The sequence below is a fragment of the Oryx dammah genome, unplaced genomic scaffold (genome assembly GCF_014754425.2).
Source record: "Oryx dammah isolate SB20612 unplaced genomic scaffold, SCBI_Odam_1.1 HiC_scaffold_28, whole genome shotgun sequence".
Classification (NCBI taxonomy): domain Eukaryota; kingdom Metazoa; phylum Chordata; class Mammalia; order Artiodactyla; family Bovidae; genus Oryx; species Oryx dammah.
This window is the reverse complement of record NW_024070212.1, coordinates 1,898,929-1,911,172: the sequence shown is the minus strand read 5'-3', so window position 1 is coordinate 1,911,172 and position 12,244 is coordinate 1,898,929.

Sequence of the window (12,244 nt, the reverse complement as noted above, 5' to 3'; positions counted from 1 at the left end):
TGTAGTCCTACAGTCATGGACTACATAGGCATAAGTCTGGTATCTGGCTCAGGGAAGATGTTGGTCTCCTTAACTTGCCTAAATCCAAAGAGTTAGAAAATAGCAAGGATGGGATTTGAATCCAAGAAATCTGACTCTGGACCTGGACTTCACGCCCGTGCTAGGGTAGAAGAGTGAGAGGTCTGTGATGATCTCCTAGGACTCAGAGTAACTAACTGGGATAGATGAGGCCATCAACACAGGTAGAAAAAGCAGGTGAAAAGGCAGGACTTTTGTTTTAGGTTTGAAGACTCTACACATGGACATCACCAGATGGTCAACACCAAAATCAGATTGATTATATTCTCTGCAGCCAAAGATGGAGAAGCTCTATACAGTCAACAAAAACAAGACCAGGAGCTGACTATGTATCAGATCATGAACTCCTTATTACCGAATTCAGACTTAAACTGAAGAAAGTAGGGAAAACCACTAGACCATTTAGGTATGACCTAAATCAAATCCCTTATGATTATACAGTGGAAGTGAGAAATAGATTTAAGGGACTAGATCTGATAGATAGAGTGCCTGATGAACTATGCAATGAGGTTCGTGACATTGTACAGGAGACAGGGATCAAGACCATCCCCATGGAAAAGAAATGCAAAAAAGCAAAATGGCTGTCTGGGGAGGCCTTATAAATAGCTGTGAAAAGAAGAGAGGCGAAAAGCAAAGGAGAAAAGGAAAGATATAAGTGTCTGAATTCAGAGTTCCAAAGAATAGCAAGAAGAGATAAGAAAGCCTTCTTCAGTGATCAATGCAAAGAAATAGAGGAAAACAACAGAATGGGAAAGACTAGAGATCTCTTCAAGAAAATTAAAGATACCAAGGGAACATTTCATGCAAGGATGGGCTCGATAAAGGACAGAAATGGTATGGACCTAACAGAAGCAGAAGATATTAAGAAGAGGTGGCAAGAATACACAGAAGAACTGTACAAAAAGATCTTCACAACCCAGATAATCATGATGATGTGATCACTAATCTAGAGCCAGACATCTTGGAAAGTGAAGTCAAGTGGGCCTTTGAAAGCATCACTATGAACAAAGCTAGTGGAGGTGATGGAATTCCAGTGGAGCTGTTTCAAATCCTGAAAGATGATGCTGTGAAAGAGCTGCACTCAATATGCCAGCAAATTTGGAAAACTCAGCAGTGGCCACAGGACTGGAAAAGGTCAGTTTTCATTCCAATCCCAAAGAAAGGAAATGCCAAAGAATGCTCAAACTACCACACAATTGCACTCATCTCACACGCTAGGAAAGTAATGCTCAAAATTCTCCAAGCCAGGCATCAGCAATACGTGAACCATGAACTCCCTGATGTTCAAGCTGGTTTTAGAAAAGGCAGAGGAACCAGAGATCAAAGTGCCAACATCCACTGGATCATGGAAAAAGCAACAGAGTACCAGAAAAACATCTATTTCTGCTTTATTGACTATACCAAAGCCTTTGACTGTGTGGATCACAACAAACTGTGGAAAATTCTGAAAGAGATGGGAATACCAGACCACCTGACCTGCCTCTTGAGAAATCTGTATGCAGGTCAGGAAGCAACAGTTAGAACTGGACATGGAACAACAGACTGGTTCAAAATAGGAAAAGGAGTATATCAAGGCTGTATATTGTCACCCTGCTTATTAAACTTATATGTAGAGTACATCATGAGAAACGCTGGACTGGAAGAAACACAAGCTGGAATCAAGATTGCTGGGAGAAATATCAATAACCTCAGATATGCAGATGACAACACCCTTATGGCAGAAAGTGAAGAGGAGCTAAAAAGCCTCTTGATGAAAGTGAAAGAGGAGAGTGAAAAAGTTGGCTTAAAGCTCAACATTCAGAAAACTAAGATCATGGCATCTGGTCCCATCACTTCATGGGAAATAGATGGGGAAACAGTGGAAACAGTGTCAGACTTTATTTTTCTGGGCTCCAAAGTCACTGCATCTGGTGACTGCAGCCATGAAATTAAAAGACGCTTACTCCTTGGAAGAAAAGTTATGACCAACCTAGATAGTATATTCAAAAGCAGAGACATTACTTTGCCGACTAAGGTCCATTTAGTCAAGGCTATGGTTTTTCCTGTGGTCATGTATGGATGTGAGAGTTGGACTGTGAAGAAGGCTGAGCACTGAAGAATTGATGCTTTTGAACTGTGGTGTTGGAGAAGACTCTCGAGAGTCTCTTGGACTGCAAGGAGATCCAACCAGTCCATTCTGAAGGAGATCAGCCCTGGGATTTCTTTGGAAGGAATGATGCTGAAGCTGAAACTCCAATACTTTGGCCACCTCATGCGAAGAGTTGACTCATTGGAAAAGACTGATGCTGGGAGGGATTGGGGGCAGGAGGAGAAGGGGACGACCGAGGATGAGATGGCTGGATGGCATCACTGACTTGATGGATGTGAGTCTGAGTGAACTCCGGGAGATGGTGATGGACAGGGAGGCCTGGCGTGCTGTGATTCATGGGGTCACAAAGAGTCGGACACGAGTGAGTGACTGAACTGAACTGAACTGAACTGAACTGTGGTTAGTGCTAAGTTATTTTTACTCCTATGTTAAAACTCCCAGTTTATCTCTAAGGGAATGTAAAAAAATTGCTTCTTTTCTAATTTCCTACCTTCTTCATTATACTTTGTAGTGATAGTTAACTCTGATCTTTCGAAGGCAATACACCAAAGAAATCTTTCAACGAAACTGTATAAATAATAGGTGGAGGGAATTCCCTGGAAGTCCACTGGTTAGGACTCAGTGCTTTCACTTGGTGGCCCAGACTCAACCCTGGATGGGGAACTAAGATCCTGCAAGCTGCGCGGTGTGACCAAAAAAAAAAAGAAAGAAAAAAAAAAAAAGATGGAACACATCTAAAATAGATAGAAAATCAGAAATGAAGCTTCATAACTTTGTCTGATCTATTTGGTCACCTTCTACCCTTAGCAGTTGGAGTTGATGGCTTGTGGTCGGGGGGAGGGGGTGTACAATCTGGGACTAGTGGGCGTTCAGACTCCATGTGTCCGATGCAAGCTAATTGGCAAATGCCCAGGTGTTTCGTGTCCTCTGAGTGTGTTAGGTTCCTGGCAGCCGCACCTATGACTTGGCATAAACCCTGCTCCCTTTCTCCTGACCCACGTGAGTCTTATAGTCATTGGGTGCTCCAGGAGTATCACAAAAGTTAACCAAGAACTTCTTCACATAGCTTCTTCTTTATCCGTAGCTAATGGTGAGCAGCTTTTGAACAACACTGCTTATTCAAACGGAGAAGGCAATGGCAACCCACTCCAGTATTCTTGCCTGGAGAATCCCAGGGACAGAGGAGCCTGGTGGGCTGCCGTCTATGGGGTCGCACAGAGTCGGACACGACTGACACGACTTAGCAGCAGCAGCTTATTCAAAGCTTCTTATTCAAAGAATCAAAAGCAAAAGAGCTGCCCACCCAGAATCAATCTCCCTGGACAGCAGGTGCCACTTATGATACCACATTTTTCTTGCTGGTTCTCTTCCCTTCTGTCCCTCATCCTGAACTAAGGCTGCTTTTGCCCCTAGGCCCAGGCAGTTTGTTTTTTGTATTCAAGGCCTGGTTTCTGAAAATATCAGAGGCTTGACTCACAAAAGAGAGACAGTTTTAGAATCTTTTATGATCATTCTCTAGTCCAAAAAACTGGGTTTCTAAGACATAGAAACTGAGGACCAGCAAGAGTTTTCTTTTGTATCTTCTTCTCTGATTCTCTCCCAGGGTTGCTTGGACTCCTCAGTCTCAGATAGCATATTTGTGTCATCCAAATAAAGTCACTGACAGAAAATAACACTATAATCACCAAAGGGGAAGGGAGGTGAAGGGCTAAATCAGGAGTCTGGGATTAACAGGTATACACTATTCTATATAAAATAGATGAACAGCAAGGGTCTACTGTATAGCACTGGGAACTGTATTCAACATCTTTTAATAACCTATAACCCTTTCTCCCCTCTCCAAAATCTCCTGGCTCATCTTGACCATTTTTTTACTGTCTTTTCTCCCACACTCTGCTCATTCCACATGAGCCCACCAGGCCAGGCCAGTGTTCTCTGGGTTCTGCCTTCGCTCAGAGTGTCTCGGTCATGTCTGACTCTTTGCAATCCCATGGACTGTAGCCTTCCAGGCTCCTCTTTCCGTGGAATTCTCCAGGCAAGAATACTGGAGTGAGTTGCCATTTCTTTCTTCAGAAGATCTTCCTGACCCAGGAATCGAACCTGGGTCTCCTGCATTGCAGGCAGATTCTTTACCATCTGAGCCACCAGGGGATGCCTCACTCATTACCTTGTTTTATAGCACAGGTTGCAGACACTGAGCTGGCTGTTGAGAATTTGGTGTAGATTGAAAGAGAAAGAGGTTAAGGGGTGCTCATACCACTGATATATTCTACATAACACACTGATTTGTCGCCTTTCAAACTAAAAGAAACGGAGGCTCGGGTACGGTGGAAAGGAATGGAGCAGACCCAGAGCCAGTCAGTGACTGAGCAGATTTCTCGAGCAGCTCAGGCTTCATCTTCCCCGCAACCTGGGCAGGATGTCTTCCTGAGTTTTCCAACCCTGCTGTGTCTGTCTTGGATACACAGCTTATAATCTTTTGTGGTTCTCATGAGCTTAGGGATAGTAATGACTGGTCTAGGTGCTGATAGAGACACACACAACATCTTGTGGCCTAGAGACTGGCTGCTTTTTTCATGTCTCAGTCACAATAGCATGAAAAATCCTCCATGGATATAAATCCTCAATTGGAGTGAAAAGCTGAGGTTGGCAGCCAATATATAGCATCAGGTGTTTCTGTCTCCAAAATATTTGGCCTGTCACTCATGGCTTATAGGTTAACACAATCCCCATCTCCTGCCCTCCAAACATCTCTAGGCTTACGTGTCACAGAGAAAGAGACTAGTTTCTTGGCGAGTCCCTTTCAGAAGTTTTCAAACCTCTGTTTTAGCATATGGCTATGAGGAATGCCTCAAGGTGACTGAGATCATCTGTCCTGGCTGAGCTGTGACCTGGATATGGAAAGGTTTGGGCATATTCAACCAGCATGAGAGTAACTGCTTTCCAGCCCTTCTGCATTCAGAGCTTTCAGAATATCATAACATGAGCTCACTCTGGTTTAGTTCAACTAACATTGGTAAATTTATTGTGTACCACATACCAGGATGATTTGAAGGAGACAGGAAAAGCATACTTTTAAAAAACTTGCATTTCAGTGGGTGGACAGGAACAAAAAGGAATCATTTTGAATTCACGTTGATTGCAGTGACAGGATGAATACTGCCAGAGAAGCTTGGATCTGGGGCTCTTAGCTCAGCATGATGAGAGCAAGGATTCCTAGAGGATATGACAACCAAAATGAATCTTAAAATGTGTGTAAGGAGGTGCCCAAGGAAGAGGAAGAAGGCATTCTATAATAAAGATGAAAAGCATCTATACAAAGATGCAAAGAAAGGCAGTGTATTTGAGTCCTACAAATGATTCTGCCTGTGAGAGCACAGCAAAGGAAAAAAAAAAAAGAAGAAGTCTAAGTAGAAACTGGCAGTGAAGCTGCAATGGCAGGAAGAGGTTGGATTACAGAGCCTTGTGTACTTTCTAAGACACTTGACCTTATGCCAAGAAGACTGTGGAGAGCCAGAAAAGTTTTAAGCAGGGAGTGACAAAGTCAGACTTTGATCTTGCCAGGTATCTTGGTTTTAACTGAACTATTTATTTTAGTTTTTGGATTAGGAAATGTTTGCATATCTGGACTTTTGTAACTGAGGGTCATTATCAAGGTGTAATATGGCTTGTGTGAGAGTGTTTGGGCTCTCCCTCTTGGATGAACTATGTTGGCTAATTTATTTTTTGGGCCTGGATCCGGGGGCTTTGGCGCCCGCCAGTTGCTGGCACACAGCCCAGTGCCCAGCACCCTAGCCTCCCAGCACTGCCTGCTGTCAGGCTGCCTTCCACTACAAGCCAGAGTGGACTAGCTCCTTTTTATCCCTTACAATTCCTACAGTGAGAGTCTTTGGTAGAATTTTTTCTTTCTTATACTCTGAGGAGCATTTGGCAGCTTTATATATACAAAACAAACTCAGGTCTCCTTAAGTCAAGAATTTAAAACATTTTTTTGTTGTTGTTTCAAATTTCCTTGAGAGAAAAACATGTGTTGATGTTTCTTAGAATGAGAGATACATTTGCTGTGATGAAGAGCTGTTTGCCAGCTCTTAAAGATGTTTCCTTCTGAAGCACTGAAACTAGACACAAGAGCCCTCAAACACCTGGAGAAGAGGTTTCCTTTTGAAAATGCCCATGGCCTGCTCTGAGTGATGAGAGTTTGGATCACTGTGAAAATCTACCTTTGTTCAATGGACCTATTTAAATCTGAAGAATTGCTATGGGTGCTCTCCAAGTTCTCCTCATGGGGAGATCTTGGACATGGCATTCACTTTTCTTGAGGCAACATCTCTCAATAAATGGATCTTCCCCTCAAGAACCTGCTGCTTTAAATCTGTTAACACTTGGTTCAGTATTCTGTTTCAATTTCTGTATCAAATGCTGGAATGAAAAAGAAGTGCAAATCTATGGTCAGATGGGCGTGAGATATTGGTGGCTTAGAAGCAATAAATTTTTTGAAAAGGTATATTTAAAGTTATATAATGTAAAAGTTGTTTGTATAGATAACATACTCAATACATTTTATATAGCTGTACAAATATCAACAAATATCTTAGCAGCCTTAGAGGTTTGGAGAAGGACAACCCTGTTTACCTGTACTGGAATGAGTAGAAGTCAAATGAGGGCTCTGAGGGACAAATGTGAGAGAACACAGCCGTGCTCTGAGGTGGAGGTGCCTGGTGCTGACTCTGCCCACATGTGCCGCCCCACCACCGGGGAGGGAAGCTCAGAGGTGCTGGGCATCTTGAGAACAGGAAATGGAAGAGGAAGTGGGACCTGAAGAGTGTGTGGTCCATGAACGCTTACCTTTATGCATAAATCGTGGCGCAGTGAGCTTCAGGGATTCTCAGTAATCCAGTTAGTTCTCCTTTCCTGCTGGTAACAAAAGAAAGTGCACAGAGAGACTAGAATTCCCCAGCTCTGCGGAACTTGGAGAGGAAAGAAGGCATTTTGCCCAACATCAAGTATTTCTCTTGAAACCAGCTAGAATTTCTGACAACAAAGTAGAAGGTGAATTATTAGGGGACAACACTGGAAGCAGGAGAAAATAAAGAAGGAATATTAGACTAACTGAGGACAGAGAGGAAACATCTTCACTAAGGCAGTGACCCAGAGACAGATTTCTGAATTTAGAATGAGTAGAGGGTAACCAAGGAGATACACCAGTATGTGGAAGGCTCTGGTGGGATTTTCACTGAATTGCAAACAGCCTCCCTAGTGCCCTGCATAGGGCGTTATACCTGAGGGGTTTTCAAGGCTCCATGACTATAGAAGAAACTTCCAGGATGCAGTAATGGATGCCTGTCGTTCTGGTGTCGGGTCTGCCCCACATCCCTTTTCCCACTTCTGTTAATAACACCGTCTTCTTTCCTTTGGAGAAATATTCTTATCCCGTGATCCAGTCCATCACCAAATCTCAACTTTCTAGTCAAAAATGGACTTGCCATCTCTCTGGCCACAAGGATGAGCTCAAACATGGGCACATTACTCAAGATGGTTTAGTCAAGCCTTTCCCCAGGATCATTCCCATGAGGAATACCCTTCATCTCTCTGGGGCCACATGAGCTGAAAAATTGTAACTCTTGAATTGCTTTCGGATATATTCCTGTCCTGCCTTGTAGAGAAGTCTGTCCTCAGTGGGAAAAATATAGACATAAAAAGTCAAGTAGATGTGAGTGATAGATGGAGAGAGAATCTGAATACATCACAATACAGATTTACCCACAGTTCCTACAGCTCTTCTTCCATCCCGTGATCTATCCCAGGGTCTTTCTGATAAACAGTCTCCCTCTCTTCCTTTTTTTACCTTAAGCTAGTCTGAGATGGCTTTCTGTTATTTTCCACCAGAAGATTTTTTCCTAATACTTCTGCAAAAGGAAAGTAACTTCAACGAGAACTTCAGTGGCTGTCTCCCTGGCATGATGGAATAAGAAAATCCAGTTGCCTGGACCATAGAGGTTATGGGGGAGAAGGGGTGGCAGTAATGTCCATTATAAATGGATTCATTCGGTTGAACAAAGGGCTTTTATAAGAACAGTGCTAAACAGAAGTTGGCATTTCTCTCTCTCTTTCTGGTTTTGCTCTACTGGAGACTGAACATCTCATGAAAAACCAAAACAAGCCAAGAAAACATTGGTGCTAGGCTGCTTCACAAGATATGTAAACAAAATACAAGAAAACATGTCTTGAGAGCAAGGATTGCTTTTTATAAACTGTTTTCATGTAAGAGCCTATGGAATTTTTTCCACTCACTTTTTAGAGACAGCAAATAGTGAGAGCGAGAGCAAGTGAACAAGCAAAGAAGAGAGAGAGAAATATTGATACAAATTTTTTTCAGCCAAAAGCCAGGGAATAGACTATTTAGGTCCTTTGGTTGCACAGTTCAATGATATAATTTTTGCTTGCTAATGGTAAACTGACTTCACTATAACTCTGTAGCCACAGAAGTCCTCCCTGAAAATATAACATGACAAGATCTAAACTTGCAAAACATATACAAGGACTTATCACTTCCACATAAAGAACTCCTAATGCACTTAGTTTGATTTGCTAAAAGTGAATTCATACACAGTGTTTTAAGAATACATCTCTTAGACAACATGAGGCACAGTTCAGCCACTCAGTCATGTCTGACTGTTTGCGACCTCATGGACTGCAGCATACCAGGCTTCCCTGTCCATCACCAACTCCCAGAACTTACTCAAATTCATGTCCATCGCATCCTCTGTCGTCCCCTTCTCCTGCCTTCTATCTTTCCTAGCATCAGGGTCTTTTCCAATGAGTTGGTTCTTCGCATCAGGTGGCCAAAGTATTGGAGTTTCAGCTTCAGCATCAGTCCTTCCAATGAATACTCAGGACTGATTTCCTTTAGGATTGACTGGTTGACTCTCCTTGCAGTCCAACGGACTCTCAAGAGTCTTCTCCAACACCACAGTTTAGAGAGGTGGGAGGGGGGTTCAGGATTGGGAACTCATGTACACCCGTGGCGGATTCATGTCAGTGTATGGCAAAACCAATACAGAAGGGTTAAAACATTAAATAGTTGATTTTTCCCCCCCACAGCTGCCTAATTCTAATTGTAAAGTAAAATAAAAAAAAATTTTTTTAAGCAATAAATAAATAAATAATTACCCGCCCCCCCCCCAAAAAAATAAAAGCATCAATTCTTCCTTGAGTCCGTAAAGTGAGCACCTGAGACGCTCCTTTAGATGTGTGCCGCTAGATGGCGTGTCAGGCTAACTCGCTCCCCTTCTCTGAGTAACTTGCTAGCTGCCTCTACACCTCCTGCCATATTTGGTAAGTCATTTCAGGCCACCTGATAAACACTCAGGAAATGCTTAAGACCAATTCAGCAGAAAATATAACTCACCTAAATGGTCTGATGAGTATTATTAGGATGCCTCTGCCAAGATTTTTTTTTTCAGAGCCTGAAATCAGCATACTTCTTTGTTTCTTGAATTGAATGTATTTAAAACTATGACTTTGGGGACTTTCCTGGTGGCTCACTGGTAAAGAATCCACCTGCCAAGGCAGGAGACTGGGGTTTAATCCCTGATCCGGGAAGATCCCACATGCCACAGAGCAACCAGGCCCATGTGCCACAACTATTGAGCCTGTGCTCTAGAGCCTGGGAGCCACGGCTGCTGAGACCATGTGGCACGACTACTGAAGCCTGTGCACCCCAGAGCCCGTGTTCAACAGCAAGAGAAGCCACGGCAATGCGAAGCCCATGCAGCGCAAGTGTAGAATAGCTCCTGCTCACCACAGCTAGAGAAAAGTCCACAAAGCAATGAAGATCCGGCACAACCAAAAATAATTAATAAAGATGTTTTTAAAATATGACTCTTACATGACGCAAATGGAAATCAGAAGGGTTAAAACATTAAATAGTTGATTTTTCCCCCCCACAGCTGCCTAATTCTAATCCTATGGGTCAAGTCCTTCCTTGCTTCATGAATGAAATCTAGATCCATACTTTCTTGGGTCACTCTTGAATAATACATGGCATTCTACTCACCTTCAACTCACCCAAATAGTTTTACTTCTGTAATTCAAATGATGATTGTTTTATAATGATCAAACTGGACAATTTGTAAAGTTAAGACTTCTTGCTCTCCCCTATTGTAGGATCATTTTACTCTAGAAGTTTGCATTAGAGAGAAATGCATATACTGTCTAGATTTTCCCACTTAGCAATTCCATTCCTTCTTCCCTCAATCACTTATTTTTGGATCCTCCAGGGCTGCTGTGTATATGTATATAGATGTGGAGTTACTCTGGAGAGAGCAGGACAGGTAAGGAGAAGGAGCAATAAATGCTCTTCTTGACTGGCATCAATATAATGTGCCATTTTACCAAACATGAATTCACAATCAAAAACTACAAAACATATAAGGAGATAAAAACCACAAGGAGAATGAGCAGACCCATAAAGACTGCAGATATTGGAATTACTGGGGATAAAGTATAAAATTAGCACATTTAATATATTCAAAGAAATAGAGGAAATTGTATAGCAGTGAGAGCAAAACACTGTTACCAATGACCAGAGTGATTTGAAAAAGAACTAAATTGAATTTTTAAAAATGAATACCTTACAGAAATTTATTAATTAAAATTAAAACTCGAAGGAGATTCAGTTCAGTCGCTCAGTCGTGTCCGACTCTTTGCGACCCCATGAATCGCAGCATGCCAGGCCTCCCTGTCCATCACCATCTCCCAGAGTTCACTCAGACTCACATCCGTCGAGTCAGTGATGCCATCCAGCCATCTCATCCTCTGTCGTCCCCTTCTCCTCCTGCCCCCAATCCCTCCCAGCATCAGAGTCTTTTCCAATGAGTCAACTCTTCGCATGAGGTGTCCAAAGTACTGGAGTTTCAGCTTTAGCATCATTCCTTCCAAAGAAATCCCAGGGTTGATCTCCTTCAGAATGGACTGGTTGGATCTCCTTGCAGTTCAAGGGACTCTCAAGAGTCTTCTCCAACATCACAGTTCAAAAGCATCAATTCTTCAGCGCTCAGCCTTCTTCACAGTCCAACTCTCACATCCATACAAGACAACTGGGAAAACCATAGCCTTGACTAGACGGACCTTATTAGAGGAAACTAAAGAGAAAAATAGTGAAATGGAAGATAAACTTGAAGGAATTATCCAGAAGAGAGCACAGAATGATGAAGATGAAAAATACAAAAGATCGATTTAAAAGTATGTAGAACAAAATGAAAAGGTCTAATATACATTCAATCAGAATTCTCAAAAGAGAGTTTAAAGGGGAGAAGAAATAGTTGACGGATTAATGCCTGAGAGTTTTTCATAATTAATGAAAAATCCACAGATTCAGAAAGCACAACACATTCTAATGTGAATAAGTAAAAAGAAATCCACAACCAGTCACATGTTGATTAGGCCAAAAAACACTAGAAACAAGAAAATCTTAAAAATAGCCAGAGAGACAAGACTGATTATTTATGAAAGAAGGATAATTAGATTGGTAACTGCCTTCTCAAATCAACAGCAAAAGCCAAAAGGCAGTAGAATAATGTCTTCAGTGCACTGAGAGAAAATAACGATTGATTTAAACTTGTATACTTAGTGAAATTATCTTTCAAGAACAAGAATGAAGTAAAGATTTTGTTTTAAACAAATACAAACTGACAGAATATCCTACCAGTAGACCATTACTAAAGAAAACTTTCTTCAGAAAGAAGGGCAAAGACTCTTACACTGTCGTTGGGAATGTAAATTGTCACAGCCACTATGGAGAACAGTACGAGGCTCCTTAAAAAAATAAAAGTGGAACTCTCATATGACCCAGAAATGCCACCCTTAGGTATATACCTGGAGAAAACTGTAATTCAACAAGATGCATGCACCCCAATATTCACGGCAGCACCATTTCCAACAGCCAAGACATGGAAGCAATTAAATGTCTATCAACAGAGGACTGGATAAAGATATAGTGCCTATACACAATGGAATACTCAGTCAGAGAAAAGAAGAAATGATGCTATTCGCAGCAACATGGATGGACCCAGAAAT